General features: G+C 35.2%; 1 protein-coding gene and 1 pseudogene across 2 annotated transcripts in view; one reads left to right on the top strand and one right to left on the bottom strand.

Moving 5' to 3' along the window:
- The window catches only part of LRRTM4 (leucine rich repeat transmembrane neuronal 4), a 706,237-nt gene that overhangs the window by 404,121 nt on the left and 276,985 nt on the right, over positions 1 to 25,131 (bottom strand). The window lies entirely within an intron of this gene.
- LOC102157348 overlaps positions 9,017 to 25,131 on the top strand; it is a 30,544-nt pseudogene continuing 14,429 nt past the window's right edge.

The raw sequence follows: 25,131 nt of genomic DNA, 5'->3' as shown, positions 1-25,131 counted from the left end.
ACAAAATGGGACTTGCCATTTTCTCTTTTGTTTCCAACCAATTGAAATTCAGATTAAAGAAACTTAGAAAATTCTATTTTTCCTGATTCCATTTTGTTTTCTCACCAGAAAACACAGGGGACACGCTTGGATGTTACCTTCAGTTCTCCTTGCAGCGTGTCATCAGGGTGAGGTTATAATTGATGCTGACTCTCAAGCTGGCTGTGACTTATTGTCCACAGCAGAGCTGAGCTCACAGCATTTGGCCATTTGTTATAAATCCATACAAAGTTTCATGGTAGGTCTCCTTGATATCTCATTATGCTATTACCTTTATTTTTTTTATTTTTTTTATTTTTTTTATGCTATTACCTTTAAATGCCTATAACAACCACTGATAATTCTGAGTGATATGTAGATTTTAGCTAGTCTCTAGGTTCTCCTTAATACTTTTGATTCATAAATAGACTATGTATTATATGCTCCATCAGTTATTTCAAAACAAATCATTTTCTGTTTTTTTGCTCTCTGGATGGATGTATCCATGCATATTCTGTTCCATGCTAGGTACCAGTTAGTGAAAGTTGAATGAGGCAATGATTGCTTTTTTAAAGGGATACGGAGCATAGTTATTTAACCAATTATTACAGGTTATATCTGAGCGCTAGGTGCTATAGCCTCCTTCTCCTCTCCCTCCTCCACACAGCAGTAGAATCTAGATCATTGGAATCCTCTTCTCTTGAGGTGAATCTTCAAGAAAACTTTGAAGAATAAACTAAATTAATTATGTGAAGAAGGAATTCTTTGAATACCTGAGGGGCCAGGAAGGATGGGGAATCCAGAGCAAATGTGAAGATTGCAAGAAGAAGGTAGCTTCCCCTCATTGAGTCAGAAGAGAAGAAGTAAAGATTTAGGTAGAGATACCTGTCAATTGTTAGAGAAGGAGTTGGAGTGGCCATAAGTATTTCAGAAACTATGAGGTTAGGTTATCTATGGAGGAAGGGGGTATGGAGCTGGGGGTTTTGTAGAGAAGACGGACTGCTTGTGATGCTGGTGCGGGAAATAGGAAGAATGAAGTTAAGACTGGAAAACGCAGCTATATGGAAGTTAGTAGTTTGTCAGAAATGCCAACATTAGGAGCCTTGGAAGTTTTGATGGAAAAATAGTTGTACCTCTAATATATATTAAAATAATTATTTAGGGGATGAATTAACACAGTTGGCTATTTGTACTACACATATAAAATATTTATACTATACAAATAAAATAAAATAGCTTTAAAAACTGTCATGTTTCGGGCAGCCCGGGTGGCTCAGCTGTTTAGCACCGCCTTCAGCCCAGAGCGTGATCCTGGAGACCCGGGATCAAGTCCCACGTCGGGGTCCCTGCACGGAGCCTGCTTCTCCCTCTCCCTGTGTCTCTGCCTCTCTCTCTCGCTCTGTATCTCTCATGAATAAATAAATAAAATCTTAAAAAAAAAAAAACTGTCATGTTTCAAGGATGCCAGTAATTCTATAATTCAAAGTTATGATTTGTGATTTCACTTACAAGCATGGGATTTCTTCCCAAGAGATCTCATTCCTGAGATCTGCCCCTCTGACTTCTCCCATGACTCAGCCTTCCCCACCCCACGTGTGTCTAGACACCCAACCTGCCAGATCACCAGCTCTTTGTTCTGACATGGCTCCCTCCATTCCAATTTCCTACAAAACTTAAGACTTTGGTCATCAGGTTATCATATTTTAAATTTATTCTAGGAGAGAAATCTTTATGTTTTTTTTCCTTTTTGTGTTCTCTACAGCAGAATTCCCAACCAAGCTGCACATTAAAACATACTGTTGCATCATTTCTATGCCTAACCATTAAATCAGAATTCCCTGAAAGTAGGGCCTGGGTATTGGTGTTTGGGGAAAGTTCTCCAGGGGATTTTAAGGTGCAGCTGTAGCAATCATAATGTTAGTACCTAGTTGGCACTCAGAGAAAAGTAATGTTTGTACATAAGAAAAAAACTAGCCAATTGAATACCAAACTGCAAAAGCATAAACATCACAATTGTTACTCCTCTTGTAATAGCAGGGTCAATGTCCTTTAAATCACGGATGATGTTTCAGAGCTAGGTATTATCAACAACAGTGCAATTTAAATAAAGTTCATTTGTTGGAATATTCAAACATGCTGTCAATCTGACCATTCACCTACGACTAATTTATATGGGGGGGGGGGGAGGCAAAGGTTCTACTGAACTGTAATCTTCTTATGCCATTCTCTAAGAGGAATAAAAGGCAACAAAAACAATTACATTGAAACAATGCTCTGACCTCAATAATCACACATTGAAAATACTTTTATCTGGAAAAAGCCATTAGGAGAAACTATAACAAGGTGAAAATAGCTTTTGGTGTGTTTTGGATAATAGTAACTCAACAGGACCACAAAAGTAAAGCCCTATTAAATCTATTTCACATTCTATAATTCTTGCTTCTTTCCAGAGTAACTCTTTGACTCCTGGTTTCAAAACTTTCTGTTCTCAACCCAGAGTTCAGTAATATAGCCATCTACCCAGGTTTTATGAGTATTACATTTTTCACTATGATGCAGTAGATGTGATATGAATAGGTTAGAAATATATACAAGGATGTATTTTACTTACAGAGATATTAATTTATTTTATTGCAGATTATTTGTAACATGCCAAGGGACTAATTAGGCATTTGAAGGAGAGGCCAAGAGCAAAATTACTTTAGCCTGCCCCTTATCACTTGTGAGTCACATGCTGCCTTTTTTTTTAAAACTCCCAAACTAATAGCATCTCTGCTTCTTATCTCATGGTAACACAAAACTCATCCAGTCCTGCCTTTTCTGGAAAACTGGTTCTAGAAATCTCCTTTTTCCTGTATTCTCTTAGCCTTCCCCTTATAAAGCTTTACTTTAGCTGGCTAACATTTAGAAAAAAAAATAGAATCCTTTACAATAAACTAAAATTATTAGAAAAAGTGATAAAATAACATTAAAAATAATTTAGGAAATGAAGAGAAAATTTTTGTATAAACTTACTACTCTGATAAAGCACGAATCATCATTTTGTTTTCTGTCTTTGTGTCATATTCATGAATAATTTTACATATCTTTTCAATTGAGTGTTCTCTCCCTGCAATCTTTATCTGTCTTTCTTCCCATAACTGTAGGTCAGACAGCTGGTTAATGGTGAAAATAAAACTCTAATCAAGTTCAATTTGACTCCTAATCTGCCATTCTCCCCCTGCATTTGCAGTATCTGATTATGTCTTTGAAGCTACAACAGAAATTGAGAACTTGTTTGGAGGTTTGACCTGAGGACATTCAGCAAATAATTTCCCTATATTGAAGAATTATCTCTGCTATCAGGCAAGTTTACCCTATTCCCCAAATCTATAGCTACAAAAGAGACACATATGAAGAGAAGCCAACTGCTCTGTCTCTATTGTCTAGTAAGTCCAGGAAACTGCTAAGCAATGAAGTAACAGATGTGGTTGCTCACCTAATGCCTGGGAAGTGCAACAGATGCAAAAGTGTAGTCACCCTACACTAATGACTCGATCAGAAAAAGTTCCTCTGAATTACCGAGCACTCAGGATCCATTCAGGAACAGAGAGGCCCGTTAATTCCATAAAATAACTACAAATGAGGAACTAGATACAGATATATTAAAAAAGTTGACCACTTGGGAAGTTGGACCAATCCAAAGGGAAAGAAGTATAGAAAGTACCCTCAGCTCTAAAGCTAGAAATACAAAGAAAGGATATTGCTACCAGAAACTAAGTGCAAGGATCGCCATGTGGGAGCCAGAGAGATAGCAAAGGGAATACTCAGTAAGCGTAGACATGAAGGAGAAAACAGGTACTGCTCAGATCAGTATCAAAGCAAGAGGGACAACAAGAAGTAATCAGGTGTCTCTCATTTTCTGATCCTCATTCTCTTGCCAATGTCTACATTAGTAGAGAGTAATAGGAAACTGTTGGGTGAGGGAACAGAAAGGGAAAGGATTTGAGAACAAATGGGCAAGTGATTTATTTACCCAACCTCTCATCTACTTATTACTTGAATTTGAAGATAAAGTATTTAAAGCAAGTCAGGGGATGTCTGGGTGGCTCAGTTGGTTAAACATCTGACTTCAGCTCATGTCATGATCTCAGGGTCCTCGAATTGAGCCCTATGTTGGGCTCCATGCTCAGTGAGGAGTCTGCATGTCCTTCTGCCCCTCTTCCTGCTCATGCTCTCTCTCTCTCTCTTTCTTTCAAATAAATAAATAAAATCTTAAAAAAAAACAAAGAAAATAAAATACTTATTATCTGTATTCAGTAATACCCAAATGCTTTCTTTCTGATTACAATAATTATCATCATCACAATCATTCTGACTCTACCAGTCTTTTCAGCAAAGTACCTGGGTAAATGAATTCACTGTAACCACACTCAATTTAATGCCAGTGGGGCCATTAGAAAGACTGTATTCACAAAGCCATGTCTGTTGATAGTTTAAAATCTACTGAAGAAGACATATATGTTAAATCTTCCTTAGGTGTTACTTAGGTAATTCAAATCTTTCACCAATCTTTATTTTATACTAAATGTAATATGGATAAAATTTGATCCTTATATTATTATATACAACTGTATTCCACAATTTTCCCTTGGAGCAATCACAATATTATTGGGTGCTATTGTGAACATTTTTAGCAAGATTTCCTTCCCAATTTAGTCATGAGTTCTTTGTAGACAGAAGCAATGAATCAACATGTCTTTTACTATCAATAGCATAGGATCCAGTATTATGCATATAGTGATGAATATCAGGGCTACTGAAAGGAGGGCATACCTCCTTTTTTTTCACACAAATAAATAAAAATGTATAGGATATATGGGAGATGACCTAAGTGTACAGGAAAAAGTACACTATAAAACATTACTGAAATAACAAAATGATATTATTAGTTTAAAAATGTTTAGAGCAGGAGTGACATCACAAAGATAGTGACAAGTTGTTTTTGATATTGCTCCCCTCACAAAAAAAAAACAAAAAACAAAAAAACTAACAACTATTCAAGAACAAAACATCACTGTGAGAATCCTAGAATGTAGGTTTTAAGTGCCACTCCCACCCCTTGCACTAGAGACCAAGACAAACTGCATAAGAAAAGAGAAGCAGCTACACTTTGACTGTATTGCCTCTCCCCCAAGCCAGTGCAGCACCACACAGAGCCTAAGCCTCCAGTTCCTCCAGTTGGAAAAGGGAGCCCCTGGGGAACAACCAGCACCACTCCTACTTCATGGGAGCCTCTACTCTGATCTCATATCACAAGGATTGCTGGGGAATGTGTGGGGCTCCACCACTGAGAATCAGTGGTGGAAAAGTGGGGAAGGGCTTGTGGCAATTAGCACATGTATCTTGGCAGACAGAGTTCCTACCTGTAGTGCCCAAGTATTAATCCCAACTGGAGGTTTTGCTCAACTGCAGAACCAAATCAGGAACCCTCTCTGACCAGGAAACTCAGTGGGTGCAGATCTACCTGATTCAGACACAGGAGTTCTCTGGCATAGAGCCTGGTTTGTCTACGCCCAGGTGAGGAGTTGAATCACGTCACCACCCACTGTGGAGAATGTCTTCCAGACTCATCTGACCGGAAAAGGACTAAAGACAATTCCTGGAAGTACAGCAGAAAGCTGATTGCCCCCAGAACAAAGCTAGTATCAAGTATGGATGTTCCTGTGCTACACACAGCAGAGGAATTAATACACAGACAATCCTGAGGGTGGCTTCCAGCCCCTTCCAACCAAAGAGCCTGTTTGGTAAATTGGAAATAACCTGAGGTGGACCTTTCCCTTCCACCCAGGCAAGGGAGCTGAGATATAGCCCCACGTTCTGTGGAAAATATCTTCCAGCCCCCATCTGACCAGAAGGGCTGGAGACAATACCTAGAAACTACAGAGGTCAGTTAGTACTCAAGCCAAGAGACAGCAAGGCAAAGCCAAAAGTTTGCCAAACAAAGCCAATGTTCTTATTTGGTCATGGAACTTGGGGGGGTGGGTTGGCTTGAGTTAAGACAACAAATAATTTTATTGTCTTTAGAGCTGCATCTTTCACTATGTCTGGGCAGGAAATCTAATTCATAGTCCCATTCATTCCTGAATACAGCCTTCAGTTTATCTGACCAGGGAACTTAACCAAACAAAGTCCACTGGAAGCAACACAGACCATTCAAAAGCCCTATATACAGTAGCAGTTGAACAGAGCACAGAGCATGGCTTCCCCATCTGCAGAGCAAAACAGGTGACTTTAACCAGGGAATTCAATGCACACTCTGGCCTGATTCTGGTTCCCACACCAGATGTCTGGGTCCTGGGTTCTGTCCTGCTGTCCTGCCAGGACAGGGAAGTTAATTCATAGCTTTGTCTAGTACTGAATATAGTACCCAGTCCTGACTGTCTAGTAAGCCTGACCAGAAAATCCAGACAAACATCCTATAGCTTCACTTGGGTAGGAAACAAAGCCAGCAGTCTTATCCAACTGTTCTCAGGCAGTGTTTTTTTTTTTAAAGATTTTTTTTAAAGATTTTTTTTAAATTTTTATTTATGATAGTCACAGAGAGAGAGAGAGAGAGGCAGAGACACAGGCAGAGGGAGAAGCAGGCTCCATGCACTGGGAGCCCGATGTGGGATTCGATCCTGGGTCTCCAGAATCACGCCCTGGGCCAAAGGCAGGCGCCAAACCGCTGCGCCACCCAGGGATCCCTCAGGCAGTGTTTTAACTCCCAATCTCTGTCCTTAGAGTTTGAACAGATCCTCTCAAAAAAAGACCATAATAGCAGGACCCACCTGCCCAAGACATTACAAGTGGACATACCAGAAAGCCAAACTGAGCATCGGGTGAAGAAATGTCTCTTCTAAAGCAAACCTGTAGAAGAGGAGTCCCTTCACTCAAATACACAAATACCAATGCAATGAGTTAAGACACATGAAAAATGAGGCAAATATGACACCATGAAAGGAAACTAATAAAGTGCTAATAACTGATTGTAAAGAAATGTAAACTATCAAAAATTTCAGAATAATCCTCTTATGGAAGTTTTGTGAACTATAAGAAAACACAGACAACTAAACAAAATTAGAAAAATAGCATGATCAAAATAAAACTTTTGTCAAGAAAACCATCAAACAAAACCAAAAAATCCCACTGAAATTCTAGAGTTGAAAAATATATAACTGAACTGAAGAATCTAACAGAGATTTTTAAAAGTAGACTTGATCTCACAGAAGAAAGAATCAACAATCTGGAGGACCAGGACATTGGAAATTACCTAGTCAGAGGAACAAAAAGAAAAAAAAATAAGAAGGATGGAAAAGAATGAAGAAAGTCTGCCTATGGGAATTATGTTACACTATAAAAAAATAAAATTCTGTGAGTGGAAGTAAAAGAATGCTAATTACCACCACAAAGACATTAAAATGTAGTATAAATCTCACTGGTAATAGTGATAGTGATATACAGTTATAGATTCTGCAATATACATAATGCATTTACCACTATATTCTAAAAGTAAAGAAAAAGAACAGAGTAAAAATAACCATAATAATAAGTTGTTATTAGTTACTCAATAAAAAACAAACAAAAAAAACACATGTAATAACCTAAAATGTGAGGGAGAGAAAAAGTAAAAGTGTAATGCTTACAAATTCTACTGAAGTTAAGTTGTTATCAATTTAAAATCAGGTGTTATAGATTTGAGATATTTTATGTAAGCCTCATGATAACCACAGGGAAATCCTGTGATAGTCGCACAAAAAAACACAGTAAAGAAATCAAAGCATACTGATATGAAAAGACATCAAAACAAACAAACACATAAAAGACAGTAAAATAAGACAAGGAACAATGAATCTACAAAACAACTAAAAAACAATTGACAAAATGGGAATAGTAGGTCCTTACCTATCAACAATTACTTTAAATGTTAGCAGATTAAATTCCCCAGTTAAAAGACATATAATGTCTTAATAGATTTTAAAAAATCTAACAATATGCTGCCTTCAAGAAACTAATTTTATTTATTTATTTATTTACTTACTTATTTTTTTAATAATAAATTTATTTTTTATTGGTGTTCAATTTGCCAACATACAGAATAACACCCAGTGCTCATCCCGTCAAGTGCCCCCCTCAGTGCCCATCACCCATTCACCCCCACCCCCCGCCCTCCTCCCCTTCCACCACTCCTAGTTCGTTTCCCAGAGTTAGGAGTCTTTATGTTCTGTCTCCCTTTCTGATATTTCCACCCATTTATTTTCCCTTCCCTTCTATTCCCTTTCACTATTATTTATATTCCCCAAATGAATGAGAACATACACTGTTTGTCCTTTTCCGATTGACTTACTTCACTCAGCATAATACCTTCCAGTTCCATCCATGTTGAAGCAAATGGTGGGTATTTGTCATTTCTAATGGCTAATATTCCATTGTATACATAGACCACATCTTCTTTATCCATTCATCTTTCGATGGACACCGAGGCACCTTCCACAGTTTGGCTATTGTGGACATTGCTGCTATAAACATCGGGGTGCAGGTGTCCCGGTGTTTCATTGCATCTGTATCTTTGGCATAAATCCCCAGCAGTGCAATTGCCGGGTCGTAGGGCAGGTCTATTTTTAACTCTTTGAGGAACCTCCACACAGTTTTCCAGAGTGGCTGCACAGTTCACATTCCCACCAACAGTGTAAGAGGGTTCCCTTTTCTCTTCATCCTCTCCAACATTTGTGGTTTCCTGCCTTGTTAATTTTCCCCATTCTCACTGGTGTGAGGTGGTATCTCATTGTGGTTTTGATTTGTATTTCCCTGATGGCAAGTGATGCAGAGCATTAAGAAACTAATTTTAAACTTAAAGACACACATAGACCGAGAGTAGAGGGATGGAAAAAGACATTTCAAGCAATGACAACCAAAACAAACAAACAGAATTGAAAATGTTGTCCTAGATGCAAATTGCAGCAGTGATGTGAAACAGATGCTCTTGAAGCTTGTAGAACTTCGGTCAAGGAACTGGGGTAGAGTCCATGCAACTTCAACATACAGAGAAGCAACACCAGAAAATGATCCTAACTATTTTATGAATGAACCAACATTTTATACCTCTGATGGTGTTCCTTTCACTGCGGCTGATCCAGATTACCAAGAGAAATATCAAGAGTTACTTGAAAGAGAAGACTTTTTTCCAGATTATGAAGAAAATGGGACAGATTTATCAGGGGCTGGTGATCCATACTTGGATGATATTGATGATGACATGGACCCAGAGATAGAAGAAGCTTATGAAAAGTTTTGTTTGGAATCAGAGCGTAAGCGAAAACAGTAAAGCTAAATTTCAACGTATCAGTTTTATAAAGCAGTTTAGGTTATGGTGATTTAGCAGAACACAGGAAAACAGGAAAATGTCACACTTATACCAAATTAAGGATGTTGAGTTATGTTACTAATGTATGCAACTTTAATTTTGTTTAACACTATCTGCCAAAATAAACTTTATTCCCTATAACTTAAAAAAAAAAAAAAACAGGAGTTACTATATTTAAATAAGACAAAATAGATTTTAAACTGGTTAAAAGAGACAAAGAAAGTCATTAAAGAATGATAAAGAGATCAGAGAACCAAGAAAATATAACACACAAATGCATGAGCCCAACATTAGAAAAACTAAATATATAAAGAAAAAACAGACATAAAAGGAGAAATTAATAGTATACAATTGGGGAATTTAATACCCCATTATTAACAATGAATAGATTATCCAGCCAGAGCACCAATAAGGAGACAGTAGATTTTAACAGCACTATAGACTAAAAAGACCTAAGAGTCACATACAGAACATTCTATTTATTCTTTTCAAATGCACATGGAGTATTGTCTAGGATAGACCATATGTTAAGCCAAAGCAAGTCTTAGCAAATTCAAGAAGACTGAAATCATACCAGATATCTCCTCTGGCCACAATGGCATGAAACTAGAAATCAATAAGAAAAAAACTGGAAATTCCATGAATGCATGTAAATTAAACAACAGTATTCTAAACAACTTATTGGTCAGAAGAGAAATTAAAGGGGAAACAAAAAAGTTTCTTGAGATAAAACAAAATGAAAACACAATATACCAGAACTTTTCGGGTATGGCATAAGCAGCTCTAAGAATGAAGTTCATAGCAATAAACATCTATGTTAAAAAGCAAGAAAGATACCAAATCAACAACTTATCTCAAAGCCTTAAGGAACTAGAAAAAGAAGAAGAAATTGAGCTCAAAATTAATAAATATAAATAAAATAGAGAACAGAAAAACAATAGAAAAGATTAACAAAACTAATAGTTGATTCTTTGAAAACAGAAATAAAATTTACAAAGCCTTAGCTATCCTGACCAAAGGAGAAGAGAAATGACCCAAATCAATAAAATTATAAATGAAAAAAGAAACATTACAACTGATACTACAGAAATTGAAAGGACCATAATATCATAAGAGGGTACTATGAACAACTATATGCAAACAAACTGGACAACCTAGAAAAAATGAGAAAATTCATAGAAACATAAAACTTAGCAAGACTTAATCACAAAGAAATTAAAAATCGAGATAGACCAATAACTAGTAAGAAGATTGAATCAATAATTAATAATCAAAAATCTCCCACTAAAGAGAAGAAAAGTCCCAGACCAAATGTCTTCATGGGTGAATTTTACTAAACATTTAAAAAATTCTTAACATCAGGGCAACAGTTGATTACCAATCTACTGTCCAACAGTTGATTTCAGTTCAGGTCATGATCTCAGGGTCATGAGCTCAAGTTCTGTGTTGGGCTCCATGCTGGGCATGGCATTTACTTATGGTGATTCTCCCTCTGCCCACCCTCCCTGTACACAGCACTCTCTCCCTCTCAAAAACAAAACAAAACAAAACAAAACAAAACAAAACAAAACAAAACAAAAAAGGTGGTTTATGTATACAATGGAATATTCCTCAGCCATTAGAAATGACAAATACCCACCATTTGCTTCAACGTGGATGGAACTGGAGGGTATTATGCTGAGTGAAATAAGTCAATCGGAGAAGGACAAACATTATATGTTCTCATTCATTTGGGGAATATAAATAATAGTGAAAGGGAATAGAAGGGAAGGGAGAAGAAATGGGTAGGAAATATCAGAAAGGGAGACAGAACATAAAGACTCCTAACTCTGGGAAACGAACTAGGGGTGGTTGAAGGCGAAGAGGGCGGGGGTTGGGGATGAATGGGTGACGGGCACTGAGGGAGGCACTTGACGGGATGAGCACTGGGTGTTATTCTGTATGTTGGCAAATTGAACACCAATAAAAAATAAATTTATTATTAAAAAAAAAACAACCTTAACATCGATTTTTCTCAAACTTTTCCAAAAAATCAAAGAGGAGGGAACACTCCCAAGCTCACTTTACAAGGCCAGCATTATTCTTATACCCAAACCAGAGAAGGTATAGGCCAATATCCCTAATGAATATAGATACAAAAATTCTCAGTGAAATACTAGCAAACAGAACTCAATATCACATTAAAACAATCATATGTCATGACCAAGTGGGAATTACTCTGGGATGTAAGGATGGTTGACATATGCAAATCAATGTGATCTATCACACTAATAGAATGAAAGGGAAAAAATCACAATTATCTCAATAGATGCAGAAAAAGCATCTTATAAAATTTAACAGTCATTCATAATAATAATAAAAAAAACCTCAGTTAGCAGGTACAGAAGAAACATATATAACCATTCTGAAGGTCATATATGACAAGCCAACAGCTAACATCATACTCAATGGTGAAAGGTTGAAAGCTTTTCCTCTAAGATCAGAGAAAGGACAGGGGTATCCACTCTCACACTCCTACCCAACATAGTACTTAGAAGTCGTAGCTAGAGCAATGAGGCAAGAAAAGCAAGAAATGGTATCAGAACTGGAAAGGAAGAACTAAAATTGTCTCTATCTACAGATAACATGATTTTATATACATAAAATCCTAACACAACCAAAAACTGTTAGATCTAATCAATGAATTCAGTAAAGTTGCAGGATACAAAATTAATATACAAAATTCATAGTTTTTGTATACTAACAATGAGTTGTCTGAAAAAAACAATTGAATCGGATGTTTAGAAAGTAATGTATTCTAGGTTGATTATTTAACAAAATATTAATAGTTATAGTGATAATAACATTGATACAGAAGAGTTTCTGTGAAAATGTAAATACATTTTGGGATTTATAGAACTATTACTAAATTAATACCAAGGTTCATATTACTTTTATGTAATCCTGATGATTAACTCGTGAAATCAGTATGTGTATTCCTATTGTACAGATGAGAAAAAGCATACCTTCTTACATCAATTAACTAATGAATTATAGCACTACAGACAGTCCCTGACTTATAATGTTTCAACTTACAGTTTTCAAGATTTATGATGGTGTAAAAGTAGTATGTATTCAGTTGAAACAGTACTTTGAATTTTAATCTTTTCCTGGACTACCAATATGGAATGTGATACTTCTCATGATGGGAAGCTACAGCAAGCCATAGTTCCCAGTCATCCATGCAAACATGAGGGTACACAACTGATACATTTACAGTCATTTATATTCATATGGTCATTCTGTTTTTCACTTTCAGCACAATTATTCAATAAATTAAATAAATAAATCTTAAGTGAGACAATCAACAATTGATTATAAAATGGGTTCTGTGTGAGATGATTTTCCCTCCTGTAAGCTAATGTAAGTGTTCTGAGTGTGCTTAGGGTAGGTTACACTTAATGATGATGTTTGGTAGGTTAGATGTATTAAATACATTTTTGACTTATGATATTTTCAACTTAAAATGGATTTATCAGGACATAACCCATCCCCCCATTAGTCAAGGAAGGTCTGTACTTTGAGAACAGATTTGTTACTCTATTTAAGAGTATCTGCTCCTTACTATATACCACACTGTGCCTGATACAAAAATTCTAAGGTGGTTGGTATATACATCACATGTAATTTACTTCTGGTACAACTCTTTATACAATCTTTTTCTTGGTTAAAAGAAATGTATTTATTTTGTGCACATTCTCTTTGAGAATAAAAAGAAATAAAACATTTTACTATGAGCTATAGTTTCCATGCAAACAACTTATTTCTTTGTACTCACTGATTACATAATGAACTTCATCGTACTTAATTAAAAATACAGAATATATACTATTTGAAGATTTTTATCTGTCAGAACTTAATTTCAAGGTTGCAAATTGATCTACTAATCAAAGTTAATTGTTCTGAATTAGGAGCATAGCAACTCTCATCAACACCAGTTAAGACCTGCAAATGATATCAGGAAATAAAAGATGGTAGGTGATTCTGTTAAAAATGACATTCTTAAATAGAATTTTCATTTTATTTTAAATACTGTCAATAACAACTTTAACTTGCAAATTAGGGACATGTTCTCTTCTCAAACACCCGGAGAACACTGCCAACCTGACATCTAGGACATGGGATTGTTATTAAGAACAGATGAATTAACATATACATATTATATATACAGTACATAGAAGAGTGCCTTGCACATAATACACTTTCAATAATATTAGCTGCTATTATTATACTGTACCATAATTTGAAAGCAGGCCCTAGATTATTTTCTTATAGAAAAAGAAAAGAAAGAGTTCTTTATGAGTTATCTTTATCAGTGGGTACTAAAATCTGTAACAGGGCAGCCTGGGTGGCTCAGCGGTTTAGCGCTGCCTTCAGCCCAGGGCCTGATCCTGGGGACCTGGGGTTAAGTCCCATGTCAGGCTCCCTGCATGGAGCCTGCTTCTCCCTCTGCCTGTGTCTCTGCCTCTCTCCCTCTCTCTGTGTCTCTCATGAATAAATAAAATAAAATCTTTTAAAAATAAAATAAAATCTGTAACATCCAACCTCAGTACTCTTAGAACCCATATGGGACTAGTGGGATAGGTTGATAGTCTCCACTTCTTTTATTTGCCAGCTAGCTTCAGTTCAGGTATGTGAGAGAGATTTGAGGATATTTGGAAAGGTGTAATAGATCCGTTGTTTCATGGAACTCCATCGAAAGAAAAGTGCTTTACTTCATCTATTCTGTAGTAGGGTAGATAAAGAAGAGGTATGAAATGAATATGGTACCAAAATGTCAATCATTCAGCTCCTGCAATAAAAGGCTATGTACTGAATTTTAGAGGAAACTGAAATGTAGGAACTCAGTACAATATCATGCTATGTTAAAACATTGATTATGGCATTTAAAAAATGTTAAATATCATGTCAAGTGTTCACACACACACACACACACACATCCCCCCTGTGGGATGACCAAGGTTTCCTATTGAGTTTATACACTGAGTCAAAGCAAAAGTCTCACTTTTTCCAGTAAAAAAAAAAAAAAGTCATTAAATTTTGCCTTAAGAGTTAATGATCTGAAAAAAAAAAAAGAGTTAATGATCTGATGTGAAGGCAATATCAACATAGCAATGTGTGGGTAACATAATGAAAACAGGGATCTATAAAAAATGCATAGGACAAAGTGGTAGCTTGAGAATTAAAGAGACTGTGTTTATGTCCTAACTATGACTATTATTTACTGATTGTCTTTGGTTGTCATTTAGATTCATTTTATTTTTATAGTAGGGATGATAACATTTCCTTGTGTATTAGTATTATTGCATGATATATTGTATATATTGCTCAGTTCCATGCCAGATGTACAGCAGGTTCATAAATGAGGTGATTGTTTCTTTATTAGTTTATGTCTTCAGTGCAATGATAATTATTCTGTACAACCGTGGTTATCAACTGAAGCTTCTCTAAATTGGTTCCAAAATGGCAAATTTCAATAGAAAAATATCTATGAGAAGATTTAACTTACTCAGTTCATGGTTATTCATACCACACGTAATGATTGTTTAAACACTCCCTTAAGTACTATATATAAAAGATATCTTTATAAAATATATAGAGAGAGGTATAAAAGAGAGGTAAGTGGCAAAATTACTAATATCTTATACAAGTCTTTTTTTAACCTTTGCTAACTCTCTGGTGTGGACAGTCATCTCCAGACATCTGCTACTCTATTCCCTGCAAAAAGTATCTATTTATAATTCTAACAGAATATATTCCTTTCTTGAATTAAACAGATGTTGTGGTATTTGGCATCCTAAAGAAGCAGTCTCAGGTTTATTCGAGGGTGACAGTTTTCTGTGAGGTATCCTCATAATCTTTAATTAAATAATTCAGAGTCTGCTTTATTTGGATTAAAAATAATAAAATTCCTATATAGTTTAATTGTCTTCTGTTATACCTAGTAACTTTTCAAAAGTCTCTTTTTAGTAAGCTGATAAGGACTATCTATATATTTCAGATGGGGATTAAAGTAATTTTGCATGGCTACTAGTTGATCAATTAACATAAGCAAACCTTATGTTGTAACAATAAAATGCCTTCATTTTAATGATATGAGCTTTAGAACTTCAACCACTGTTAGTTCTATATTATAAGAAGAAGTTATAAGAAGCATATTTTAAGTAGGAAAATGCTAGGAAAGAAGAAAGCAAGAAAAAGTGATTGCAGAAGAAGGTTTTGAAGGAAATTAGTTCAGAGGAAAAGCAGTCACCCTTAAAACCTGTGGCCTTCATAAGTAGAAAGGTGTTTTAGATGCTTCATTAATGAGAAGAGTAGCTTGGCCTAAAATACACGTCAAAGTTATGTGGTACAATTGGACATTTCTATGCCCAGATGCCTCACTTGCCTTTAAGAAAATGTCATGGGCTAATTAGGAGGTAGTCTAACACTATATCTTTACAGGATAGAATTATGACCTATTTTTTTCTTTAACTATTCTTGGTATCTCCTCATTAAACACAAATTGGCTTATTCTATCATACTTAGAGCACAAACGAATCGAAGCCTTACTTTTGGGGTAAAACTGATGCTTTGTGCCTATCATTCTCATTTGAAGCGTCTGTGTGGCATTTTTTGTTGTTGTTCATCGTTGTAGAGAACTGTTTCAGAACTGGCTAAATATCCAGACTTTCCCTTCTTTTAAAGTTTAATTGAACTTTGACCTGTCAAGTTTCTTTGGAATGACTAATTTTAATTGCCACTATTGAACAATGTCAATTATAGTAAAACCTCTTAGATTTGTATTGTTCATGCAGTCTTCATTAGTGAAAAACTTGAAATAATGGGTAAATCTTTATAAATATTATTTTCCTTAGAATTATTAATGCTAATGCCAGCATCAGCAAGTTATTGATCAACTATAAGATCTTCCTCACATACTGTTTGATCCCTGTTCTTATTTCCTGCCATGATGCCTGTGGGATGCTGGAGCTTGTATAAGAATAAAGTGGAGGAGCTCTGACTCCTTGTAGAAAAGCTGAGGACTGTGATACCTTGAAAGGCCTTCTGACAGCAATACAACTAGGACTTGGATAAACAAGAAAACATTATATGTAAAGCATGTCTGGGATTTCAAAGAGATAATGGAAATCTTCCTGGAAAAATAGTGAGGTGAAATATACTTGATACCATTGCCAGAATATGAAACGGAAAACTGTGGTGGACCTGGTTTGCAAAGGAATCCCAGATATTTAAAGATAAGTGAGAGTTTATAATTTTTTTGTGCATAGAGTAACTTGAAGGCAAGGTTAATAAAGTGATTTTTAGAAGAAATAATAATGGGGAAGAAATAATAATGGGAAATATATGATATATTTGTAAATAGTGGCTTTACTTAAAATTTCTCCCTTGTACATAGCTTGTTCACCTAAGATATAAACCTGAGTCCTCTAAATCTGTGTTTTCTATTTGAGAAGCTAAAATGTGACATAAGCCTTGTTAAAGCAGGCATGTTTCAGATATTTCAAACTTACCTGTGCATCAGGATCATTGATGACTTTTTGAAAAACCAGAATGGAGGGAGCATCCTAGGCCAATGAATCAGGATTTCCTGAGATAGTTCAGGACTGGTAGCCAGGCATGACTGCTCTCTTTCAAAAAATTTTTCAAGTGGCTTTGATATTACCAACCATTTTGTCTTTCTTGCTTTAAATATTTTATTTATTTATTTATTTGAGTGAGAGTGAGCACGAAGTCTCTGAGTCTCTCAGAGACAGAGAGGGAGAAGCAGACTCCACACTGATCAGGGACCCCAATATGGGGATTGATCCTAAAACCCTGAGATCATGACATGAGCCAAAGGTAGATGCTTAACCAACTGAGCCACCCAGGTGCCCCCTATTTTATCTTTCTGTTGAGAGTTTTGTTTAATCTGCTTATTTTAGGCACTAGAATTTTGAGGACAACCTATTAGACATAAACATCTGCCTGGTTTATGTATCATTAACACTTAATTTTAATTGAGAATGACTTGAGCTACTCATAGAATGAACTACATATATTTATTGGCCATTAATTTGAAGATAATTTGCAGATAATATAAATTATATTTCTAAAATTGAGTTCAAATTACTCCTTACTTAAACTAGAGCTAGAAGTGCCAAGACAAACATGACTGTATGTTTTTTGGGGTCATGTTTCTGCTCCACTTACTGTTCTGTTATAGTGTTGTATGTCCCACCATACCTATTTTGAGATGTTTCTTTCCTTTGAGCACTTTTATGCAAGTTAAAGGTAAATTATAATGCTTTTTATTGGCAGCAACAAAAAATTAATAACTTTAACATAGTCTTCACCAATCTCATTTTCATATACCAATCTGCTTTATTCTCAATTATTAATGATGGCTTGGAACGTACATATCTTATATACCTTAATTCCCAAATAAATACAGTGAGAGTATCATTACATTAGAGACTGTGTCTTCCCTGTTGGCTACCATACTCACTACATAGCACCCAACACATGACAGAAGCTAAATAAATGTTAATTAGATAAAACCAACTCTGTTTTTCCTAAGAAAAAAACCCATTATGCTCCCCTAGAGCATAGAAATATAGAAGGTCCATTTATGTTCATATCCCAAATTAAAATGCATAAGCACATAGTTCTATCATTAGTATTTGTTTTCTATCATCTAATACTTCTGCTGAATTTTATTACAGATAGGATGATATGTATCTTGCAAGGGCCTGAGATAATTCCTCGCACTTAGTAGTTATTGAAAAAAAAGTATGTGAAATGTTACAAAATTTTCTAAAAAATCAAATAAATAAAATTCATTTGTTGAACTTAATAAGCAAAACATTTGTTCTCAGATACAGATTTTCTTCTCAAGGCAAACATATATTCTCTAAAACTGTCTTTTGACATACTTGGAATCCCTAAAGAGGAACACAATTACAGAGGCACCAGGGGAGAATGTACTAATACCTCAGTCATTTTAGGAGGCTGATGGATTCCAGAGTCTGTACACCTGCCTTTAGGATCCTAACTAAATCCTCCTCTTCAACATCAATCCCTCTTACCCTGTGCTCCAGCTCATATGTTCCCTGTGTTGCCTTATACTTTACTGCATGGAAAGTGAAGGAATTAATATTCTCCATCAACAGCTATTCCCAGCCACATCTAGGGCCAGGCTGAGATTGGGTTAATAGTACTGCCAGCTGGTTTTCTAGTTCTCATTGCTAGTTGTTATCTGCCTTCCTAGAGGAATGGCAGCATCACTTTTCCTGTCCCCATCCCCACCCCAGTTTTTTTTTTTAGAGTTAGGAGCAATCTGTTGTATGAATTTAATGTACAGCCTCCAAGAAACAAAAGAAAAGAAAATTGCACTTATATGAATTTCCAAATTGTCATAGCTCACACTCAATGTTTATTTTATTTTAATATTATTGCCAAGAGGTTTTTGCCGAGTGGAATAAATTTAGCACTAATGAGCACATTTTGAAAGTTTAAAAACATAATTTAATAAATGATTCGATGTAATTTCTACAAAAAAAAAGGACCCTAACATGCCAAGGAGTCATTGAGCAGGAGGGAAACCATGAGGAAACAATGGAACAAAAAATAAATAAATAAAAGCAACTGTGATTTTTACATTAGCAATTACTCAAATAGTCTTGTTTCTTTCTCACATCCCAAAGAAAGTGTTGTACAATGATAAAAGTCAATTTAATTATAAAAATGCTCCAGAACAGGGTGCCTTGGGTGGCTCAGTCAGTTAAGTTCTGCCTTTGGCTCAGGTCATGATCCCAGAGTCCTGGGATTGAGTCCCACATCAGGCTTCCTGCTCCACAAGGAATCTGCCTCTCTTTCTCTCAAATAAAAAAATAAAATCTTGACACACACACACACAAAAGTGCTCCAGAGTAGTTTCTGTTTTTTTTTTTTTTTTTTAAGGATTTTATTTATTTATTCATGAGACACACACACACACACACACACACCACACACACACAGAGGCAGAGAAACAGGAATAGGGAGAAGCAGGATGCCCGCAAGGAGCCCGATGTGGGACTGGATCCGGTGTGCCGGGATCACGAACTGAGCCAAAGGCAGACCGCTCAACCGCTGAGCCACCCCGTTGTCCTTCCAGAGTAGTTTCTTGATGAAATTAACCTAACAGAGCCTGGCACACAGTAGGGCTTACATGTTTTTCCTTTCAAATCTATATTTCCCATTTGTTTTATAATTTTAATTAAAGAGTATATAATATGGTCTGACAAGTAAATTTTACAGTTAAATTTATGAATTAGTTACCAAATAATTGCTGTCTTTTAAAGTAAAATTATTTCAGAACAAGAATTGTTTAAAGGAACATATTTTCTAGGCTTTAATAACTTCCTAACCTCCATATTTTCACTCTTTTTTAAAAAGATTTTATTTATTCATTTGAGATATACATGTGTGTGTGGAAAGAGATAGATAGAGAGAGAGAGAGAGAGAGAGAGGCAGCAGACAGGGACAGAGAGAGACAGAGAGAGCTCGCACGAGGGGAGAGGTGGAGGTAGAGGGGGAAGCAAACTTCCTGCTGAGCAGGGAGCAGGACATGGAGGTTCGATCCCAGGACCTGGAGATCATGACCTGAGCCAAAGGCAGATGCTTAACTATCTGAGTCACACAGGCGTCCCCATGTTTTCACTATTGCTCTTCTATGGAATATTCTCCAAACAGCAGCAGGAGAGCCAGAGTTTTAAGTAGTGGATTGATGTCACCTTGCTATATTAGTATCATTAGTCTCATGGGTCTCCACTGAATACCTCAAGTACACCTCTGCTCAAAGTTTTTGCACTAGATTTTCTTTCTGCCTGGAATACTATTTTCCTAAATAGATGAATGGTACTTTATTTTCTTCAAATCTCTGCTCACAGATCACCTTATCAGTATTGTCTTTTAGAAAATTTCTTATATAAAATATCACATCCCCTACAATAACTTTTTATCTACTCATTTTGCTTTATATTTCTTCATTGCATTTACCACCACTGTGTATATTGTATCTGTCTGTCTTCCCCAGAAAAATATACACTACTGAAGAGTAAGGCTATTTTATTCTTGTCATCTCTCTAATTTTTCAGTGCCAAGGTCTCTGCTTGGTAGCTCACAAAAGTCACTCCTTTTGGAGTTTTCAGTAATTTCTATAAATTTAGTTTCAAACCAGAAAATTTTAATATAAAAAATTGCACTCTTTGCATTCATTCAACAAATACACTGGGCAATCACGTCATTAAATATTAATCTATCATTATTAATTATTCAATGCTAATAAATTATTCACAAAATATACTTTTAAACTCACATAAATATAAAAGAGTGTTGGGAATATAATGTAAATACAGTTGGGAATACACATATAAATAAGACACCATTGTTCTTTTTTAAAACTATATAAATCAGTAAGCATCATCAGAGAAGAAAAATGATATAAAGAGAACAGTCTAGAAATGTTCCAAAGAGGGAAATAATCTCTAGAGGGGCAAAGGACAGTTATATAAAGCTTTGTTTCATAGCTAGCAATTGGACTAGTCTATATAATTTAAACAAAAAATCTGAATAAAAACAGAAATTCCATCCTGTGCTAATCATGTGATCTTTGAGATTTTTCTCCTTAAACTTTTATTGATGTTTTGTTTTAAACTGATTCTTAACCTCTGATGAGTTTCTTCATCTATACAATGGAGTATTTTGCACATATTAAATGAGAAAAATGTTTGTAAAGCATATAACCTAGTCCCTGGCACTGAGTAAGTTCTCAATTATTATTATAATAGTAAGGATAATATAGACTAAATGAATAACATGAATGATGTAATATAGCCAGAGAATGACAGGATTTGTCTTTAATATCTTTTTAAAAGATACAGCTATTACGTTAATAATAAGGAAAAATAACACAAGCTATTATTAAAAAGTAGATAAAATAGTTTCTAGTTTCTATTTTGTAGTGGTCATTTTTTAATATGACCATTATACTTTATAGTTCTTACACCATTTTGCAAAAGATCTCCAATTGATGCAGATAGTGTTGCCAGATTTAACAAATAAAAAAACAAGATTCCCAATTAAATTTGAATTTCAGATGAGGAAAAAATTATTTTCTATATATGTCCCAAATTTACATAAAACATGCTTATTCTTAAATTTTGTTTTTGTTAACAGAACTTCAAACTTAACGGGGATGCCTAATGGTATCCCTAAATAAAATTCCTATTTTATTTCTTTAAACTTAAACAGTGGTATGCTGATAAACAGACTCATCGAACACACACACACACACACACACACACACACACACACAGGCCTTAAATGCTGTTTGCCAAGTTCATCTATTGAGCTGATAGTGGCCAGTTCTTCTATACCACTGAAAGGAATCCAGAAAACTAGAAGGAGTTTTAGAAGTCAAATTAGGATATATTTAATATAGAGAATAGGGATCTGTAAACTACGGCCTGTGGGCTAAATCTTGCCCATGGCCTTTTATGGTACAACCTTCATGTAAGGGATGGGTTTTTTTTTTTTTTAATTTTATAATTTATAAAGAATGATATGCAAAGACAACTTCTGAAGCCCAAAAAGCTTAAAATATGTGTTATCTGGCCCTTATATAAGAAAAAGTTTGTCAACTCATGAGTAGAGGAAAAATTCATCATGACTTATTCATTCAGTGAATAATTAGTTAGAGACAACTAGGCAGCAGAAACCCTGCCAGGTACCTTAATTGAGCTGATGGTGTAATACAAAAGAGGAAAAAGATAATCAATTGTATAAGGATTGAAATAAATCTATCAGCACTAAAATAAATCTATATGGAAGTACAGAGGATTATGCAAACAAGTTATGACTCAAAAGTTAGGTTTTAAAAACTTTTTTTTTTTAGTGCAAGCTAATAATTTAGCCCTGACTACTATGGAAATATATTTTCTGATATTTATTTATGTCTAGTACACTGGCATTTTATTTTTTATTTATTTTTTTAAAATTTATTTCTTTATTTTAGGTGGGGAAGGGCAGAGGGAGAAGGAGATAGAGAGAATCTCAAGCAGACTCCCTGCTGAGCACGGAGCCCAACACAGGGCTCCATTTCCCTACCCTGTGATCATGACTGGAGCTGAAATCAAGAGTTAGACATTCAACTAACTCAGCAACCCCTGGTGCCTCAGAAACTGGTATTTTAATACTTAATTTGAAAATTTGCTCTTCATATACCTTTGCATTTTTTGTTGATTATTCTATTGTTAAGAAATTTTAGCAGAGCAATGTTATTACATGTATATTATCCACAGAATGATCCTCATTATCTTTCAGGTCAACTGCTTTTATTTAACATGCGTGTTCCAGGAGGACACATGCTGAGTGGTAAAACATTAATGGGAAACAAGACACAACAAAACACTCAGACAGCCAGACCCATTAAACCTACTCTGCTTACAAAAGTGCTGTTAGATATTATTGCGCAGTGCACTTGATATCTAACCTCTGCCTTTACTCAAATCTAACATTTTCCCAAGTCATGTACTTCTTTATTTCTTTAACATTTTATACTAAAAGAATTTATTGCTTATATACCATAAGTATTTCTGACTACCTACAAATTTAAGTCCTTAAATTCTACTTAAAACATGTCTTTCCATATCTGTCATGAAAGGTATGCTCTCACAGAATGACTCTGGAGACTTCAGATATTGATTCCAAATATTGCCCTGTTTGGTTGGAGTGGTTCTCTTATGAGCCTTATGTTTTTCTTTTGCATCTTTAGAACAAAGTCTGAGTGCTCTTTCCCCAGGCACCTAAGCCTATAATTGTGTAGCTATAAGATCTTACATTTGCTTTCATCTGACCTCTTACCCTAGGATTGGACAAAAGAAAATTGCTGAACTCTTTTTACTCTTTTACCAATGGCAGATGTGGCATACTCTTAGTTTTAGAAAAGGCAACATGAATATGCTGTCATGAACATTCAATAGTTATATATTAGGGTATTTTTCACTGCTAAATTGGAAATTTAATAGAAAAAAAATAAAATGTGCTTAATGGAAATGGTTCTTCAAGGCATGATATCCACTTTATTTTAAAAATCATACTGTTGGGCAGCCTGGTTGGCTCAGCGGTTTAGCACCGCCTTCAGCCCAGGGTGTGATCCTGGAGACCCCGGATGAGTCCCACGTAGGGCTCCTACATGGGGCCTGCTTCTCCCTCTGCCTGTGTCTCTGCCTCTCTCTCTCTCTCTCTCTCTCTCTCTGTCTCTCATAAATAAATAAATAAATCTTTAAAAAATAAGATTAAAAAATAAAAATCATACTTTCTCATGTTTGCACTAAATAAATTTTTTAAGTTCTGAGGTGATTGTCAGATGAATAAGATGAACTCAATTATTTGAAAGTGTGGCAAAACAAGAAAAATTCCTTAAAAATTAAATATGTGCAAGATAGATAAATTGTATTGCTCAAAAGTGTTGAGTTTCTTATGATGGCTCATGGGTGGGAAGTTTACCTTTAAAGGGTCACAAATCTTATGACAAATTACTATCTAAAACTTACTTCTCTTGTAGAAATAAAATAGTGCTTAGGAAGTATTTGGGAGCTTGGGTCTTGCTAAAAATGCTTTAAAAGGTTAAAACCTAGCAATTTGCTCTCCTTTCTGCCCAGTCTTTAATCTTTCTTGGCAAAAGTCTAATTGGAAGACTAGTTTTACAGCTGCTTTTTTGAAACAACCCATAACTGGGCTTCAGGGGGCCTCCTCATCACCAGATGGGTTATAACAGAAAAGTTAAAATATTGAACTCTATAAGATTCAGAGTTGACACTTCTTAACTTTTTTCTTTAATAGCATAAATCCTGCACTATTTTGGAATCACGCTTTTACTTATGCTTACTTATTATTTTGATGTTTTTATATATTTTAATGTAATATTTTGGCCCTTTAATTTTATGCATTACAATTATTTTATTTTATTTTTTTAATAAATTTATTTTTTATTGGTGTTCAATTTGTCCAAATACAGAATAACACCCAGTGCTCATCTCATCAAGCATTACAAATTTTATATTTTCAAGTTTTCTATATCTCAGATTCCCTATACTTTCCAAAATTTCTGTGTTTTTGCTCACTAATAAATTTGATTGCGTAACAATATTTTATTAACAGTGTTCTTTTGTAAATCAAAACCTCAGAGAAAAGCTTCTAAAACTTGCCTGGTAACTATTTGACTTATTTATCTTCTGAGTAGCAAGTATGTGTTAAATATAAAGTACTTGATGAATCTGACAGTATAATATCCATATGTACTGAACTGGGTCATGAAAACCAGATCATATAAAGAACACATATGTTCTTGTTTGTTGTTTCCATATTTCTAACACTCTTTTCAGACTCTTCAGAGGAACCTAAGCTGATGGACTACCCAATCACGATATTAGAAGACCCCAAAGGAAAAACAAACAAACAAACAAACAAACAAACAAAAAAAGAAGACCCCAAAGGGCTAATTTTAGTCCTTGGAAAAGACACTTTTCTCCTTAGCTCACAAAGCCAAATCACTGTAATGATCTCACATAATCTGTAACTGTAGTTTGGATGTAGCCTCAGGTAGAATATCTTTCTCCAAGTTAAAAAGAAAAAGTGACCTTGGTTAATTCCTTATAGGAAAT

The sequence above is a fragment of the Canis lupus genome, chromosome 17 (genome assembly GCF_011100685.1).
Source record: "Canis lupus familiaris isolate Mischka breed German Shepherd chromosome 17, alternate assembly UU_Cfam_GSD_1.0, whole genome shotgun sequence".
Lineage (NCBI taxonomy): Eukaryota > Metazoa > Chordata > Mammalia > Carnivora > Canidae > Canis > Canis lupus.
This window is presented reverse-complemented; position numbering and strand designations above follow the sequence as displayed.